At 35.9% G+C, this 5,000-nt stretch overlaps 1 long non-coding RNA gene across 1 annotated transcript in view; it reads left to right on the top strand.

Moving 5' to 3' along the window:
• Positions 1–5,000, top strand: part of LOC137616398 (uncharacterized) — an 876,314-nt gene that overhangs the window by 181,149 nt on the left and 690,165 nt on the right. Inside the window, exon 2 of the long non-coding RNA XR_011039424.1 lies at positions 4,946–5,000. This exon is cut by the window's right edge and continues 98 nt beyond it. This is a non-coding gene — a long non-coding RNA (uncharacterized lncRNA). The remainder of the gene's footprint in view (positions 1–4,945) is intronic.

The following is a 5,000-nucleotide window of genomic DNA, read 5'->3' as shown; positions in this document are numbered from 1 at the left end:
AGTAACAGGTAAACTATTAAACGAAACAAGGCCAACCTCATTTAAAAAAAAAAATTAAATCAAGTGTGAGCTAATGAAGTTCTACTTATTTGTTTCATTGCACAGTTTGACCAGACTGAGCACTGTCGGCATTACTTGAGGGTCTGGTGCGTTCCTTCGGCCCCCGGTGGCACTTGCTTATCCTGCTCTGCCTTCGTCCCTACTTCCTTTCTTCCATCTTGCTGTCCAACTACTCTAACGTTTGCTTCTAACGTTTGCTTCATAGTGATGCCGGGATAAAAAGGGTCAAATTTTTTATCTATGCAGTAATTAATAAGGTTCAGTATATGACTTAGATACGCCTTTTTATGTCTTACATTAATGTATGTTCGTTATGCAGTTCAGTTTGCTTACCCATGTCAAAGGATATTTAATCATTCTTAGCCTTTCAGTGGAATGTAGGTTAGTACCTTTTCTACATGGCATTGCCTGATATTGTATGTCGTTTATCGCTAGTGATATAGCATCAATTTGATTTTCTGTATGATGATTTTCGAATTATTTTGAGATACCAGCTGAGAGCTTTACATGGTTCCATTTTTCCTGAAAATTTCTTTTAAAGAAAATTTAATATTTCATTCAAATGTAAATGTATAAGCAATTGATTCTATTATTAGTAGTAGTAGTAGGTAGTAGGTTGGCCAGACAGTACTATTGGATCCCTCTCCCTGGTTACGGCTCATTTTGTTGTTGTCTACATATACACCGAATAGTTGGGCCTATTCTTTCCACATTCTCCTCTATTCTCACACACCTGACAATACTGGGAATATCAAACATTTTCTTTGCACAAGGGGTTAACTACTGCAATGTCATTGTTCAGTGGCTACTTTCCTCTTGGTGAGGATAGAAGAAAGACTTTAGCTATGGTAAGTAGCTCTTCTAGGAGAAAGACACTGCAAAATCTTGGGTAGTGCCATAGCCTCTGTACTATGGCCTTCCACTGTCTTGGATGAGAGTTCTCTTGCTTGAGGGTACACTTGAGCACGCTGTTCTATCTTATTTCTCTTCCTCTTGTTTGCTTTGAAGTTTTTATAGTTTATTTATAAAAGATCTAATTTAATGTTACTGTTCTTAAAATATTTTGATTTTATGAGTTATTACTTCTCTTGTAGCTGATCTATTTCCTTATTTCCTTTCCTCACTGGGCTATTTTTCCTTTTGGAGCCCTTAGGCTTATAGCATCTTGCTCTTCTAACTGGGGTTGTAGCTGGGCTTTAAATAATAATAATAATAATATTAATATAGGTGAACTGGGAGTTCAGAAACCTAGATTAGTTGCCTTCATCGTTCAGATTTACTATACATCCGTTCCCCGTCCTTTCTTCTATCATGCTGTCTAACCTTTTAACATCTACTTTATTGTGCAACTTAAGAATTCTCTCAGTTGCAACTCGTCGCTGAATAGCCTTCTAGATCCTAATGACCTATTGGCCCGACTTCATTAATCCAGTAAATCCGGTCCATGCTGTTGGGTTTACTTTATAAATAGAAGGGAATGACTTTAACAATTATATATACTTGCGTAGATTCCCACTAAATGATGGATGGTATTTATGTTCATTTACTGGCCAAAATGCATACAGATGCAGATGTGTACTTTTACACGTAAATGTTTAGTATCAATTCTTGGTTCTATGCATTCAAAATTGGTTTGCCGGAACAATAACTTTTTTAAACATACACACACACGCGCGCATTCAATTATGATATACGCCCGTTGAGATACTACCGCTAGAGAGTTATGGGGTCCTTTGACTGGCCAGTACTACATTGGATCCTTCTCTCTGGTTACGGTTCTTTCTCTGTGTCTACTCATACACCGAATAGTTTGGCCTATTCTTTACAGATTCTCCTCAGTCCTCATACACCTGACAACACTGAGATCACCAAACGATTTTTCTTCACCCAAGAGGTCAACTACCGCACTGTAATTGGTCAGTGGCTACTTTCCTCTTGGCAAGGTTAGAGGCGAATCTTTAGCTATGGTAAGGAGCTCTTCTAGGAGATGGGCACTCTAAAAATCAAACCATTGTTCTCTAGTCTTGGGTAGTGCCGTAGCCTCTGTAACATGGTCTTCCACTGTCTTGGGTTAGAGTTCTCTTGCTTGAGGGTACACTCGGGCACACTATTCTATCTAATTTCTCTTATTCTTGATTTGTTAAATTATTTAAAGTTTATGTATGAAATATTTATTTTAATGTTACTGTTCTTAAAATACTTTATTTTTCCTTGTTTCCTTTCCTCACTGGGCTAGTTTCCCTGTTTGGGGCCCCTGGGCTTATAGCATCCTGCTTTTCCAACTATGGTTGTAGCTTAGCAAATAATAATAATAATAATAATAATAATAATAATAATAATGAGTTCTCTTGCTTGAGGGTACACTCGGGCACACTATTCTATCTAATTTCTCTTATTCTTGATTTGTTAAATTATTTAAAGTTTATGTATGAAATATTTATTTTAATGTTACTGTTCCTAAAATACTTTATTTTTCCTTGTTTCCTTTCCTCACTGGGCTAGTTTCCCTGTTTGGGGCCCCTGGGCTTATAGCATCCTGCTTTTCCAACTAGGGTTGTAGCTTAGCAAATAGTAATAATAATAATAATAATAATAATAATAATAATAATAATAATAATAATAATAATAATAATAATACACAAAAAACAAATTAAAATGTCAGAATAAATTTATTTTAATTCGCTCTCTCTCTCTCTCTCTCTCTCTCTCTCTCTCTCTCTCTCTCTCTCTCTCTCTCTCTCTCTCTCTCTCTCTCTGTTAATGATATGATTAAATACATAGAAAACTGCCTGCTAATTTAATACGCTGATGACACCCAAGTTCTTTTGGCAGATCAAATTGAAAATCTAGATGCCTTGATTAAAAGGGCTGAACTAATATTGCTCCAATTTTAGAAATATTTTCTAAGAAAAGGGCTATTATTAAATGCCACTAGAATACAGTGCATGTTTGTGAGTAGCTCTCAGTATATTAGCAAAATTCCCGATGACATTATATTAAAATGCGCTGATGAAGGAGTAAAGATAAGTCAACATGTGAAAAATCTAGGTTTACACATGGACAGGTATATGACTATCAGTACCCACATTGACGAGCTCGGTAGAAAAGTTAGTGGCACTCTTATGTATCTAAGTAGAGTAAAAGATTACTTTGATGATACTACTCAGACTTTGACTGTGGAAAGTCTGGTCTTGAGTGTAATAAACTACTGTATTAAGGTATGGGGGTTAACTAATGATATGCACATGGAAAATGCTCAAAAAATCCAAATCTTTGCAGGTAGAGTAGCCGTTATTGGGGTGAAAAAACACGACCACATCACCCCAACCCTCCAGCAATTAAAGTGGATAAAATTAAAATTAAAATGTATGTACGATGTTTGTGTATTTGTTTTTAAAAGTTGAGAAAAGAATATTCCAACTGGCTATACACATTTCCTACAGTTGGTAATTGTAGGAATGCATTAATGAGACAGAATTAAAATCGATATGTAGATAGCTTTCGAACAGGTTTAGGTTCACGCTCAATGACAATAAGGGGCCCAGCTTGCTGGAACAAACTACCTCTAGAAATAAGAAAATGTATAAATGTTAGTTTTGTATTATTCAAAAGGAAACTTAAGCAATATTTTTTAAATCTTAATTGAATGTATATATATCCTAGATTTTTACTATCCAATTATTTTGTAGCAGAATAACCATTTTATAATGGAATAAAGGTTTCTGACTTTGACTTTGACTTTGACTCTCTCTCTCTCTCTCTCTCTCTCTCTCTCTCTCTCTCTCTCTCTCTCTGCCTATCAATCTTAGCCCTGTCCCATTAATGTATTGTCATTTACACACAACCCACCGATCTCGTCTCATTGGGCCAAAATCCAATTATTTAAGGGAGCAAGTAAAGACTGGCCTTCTCGTGTTTCTCTCTCTTTATTGGAACAGAACGACTCGATCCTAACTCCTGCGGACACACAAAAGTCTCAAGAGTAAATCCCCTTCCCAGAGATCCTCTGCAGATCCCCCACGAGAGATTCTTGCTAGGATGCTCACTGCCCATGAAGGAAATCCCTGCTTAAGGCTTCGGCTGCGTGTTCCTTCTGGGATAAGACCCGTCCATTGACTTTTTTTCTCTTTGCCTTTTCTCTCTTCTTTCTTTTTTCTTGAAGGATTTATATCCCATCCGAGAGTATCCCCATGGGGTTCTCTTTGTTGACATCTGAAGAAGAAACGGTAGGATAAGGTTCATTTTTTTCTCTTCTTTCCGCCGTCAGACCCTCGTCGACATCCTTTTTGGATTCTGTAGTTTTGTCTGTACACTTGCACTGGCCTACTTGCAGAGGAAGAGGGTGATTTACTTGTGATTTGAAGAGAATTTCGGGTGTTACTTATTTCATTTCTTCTTCTTCTTTATTATTATTATTATTATTATTATTATTATTATTATTATTATTATTATTATTATTATTATTATTATTAGAGTGCATTGAAGCTATGCATGTATGATTTTTATATTCTTCTATAGTTGATGGTAGTTTTATAGTTTTATTCGTTAACATTGAAAGGTTTATCTCTTTCTGTTTTATTTGAATAAGCACATTTTGTATGCTCAATTTATGGAAAGTCTTATTCCGATCCAGTCTCATTTCAGTGGGATCAAATGCAGATCCTTATATTAGCATATTTATGTAGTTTTTCTCATGAGAGAGAGAGAGAGAGAGAGAGAGAGAGAGAGAGAGAGAGAGAGAGAGAGAGAGAGAGAGAGAGAGAGAGAGAAATTTTTTTTGCTCGATGATGATCTACAAACAAAAAAATCTCATTAGCGTTGTTATTAATGGGAAATTTAAAGCTTTCGAGTTTAAAAGAAGTAATCGTTTGTCTTTTTTTACTAGGCGGAAAAGAAATTGGGTGACAACGAAATGTCTCGCATCAGTGTTTGACATTTAG

Source organism: Palaemon carinicauda, chromosome 22 (assembly GCF_036898095.1).
Source record: "Palaemon carinicauda isolate YSFRI2023 chromosome 22, ASM3689809v2, whole genome shotgun sequence".
Lineage (NCBI taxonomy): Eukaryota > Metazoa > Arthropoda > Malacostraca > Decapoda > Palaemonidae > Palaemon > Palaemon carinicauda.
The sequence above is the reverse complement of the archived record's forward strand: the minus strand, read 5'-3'. Positions and strand labels throughout refer to the sequence as shown.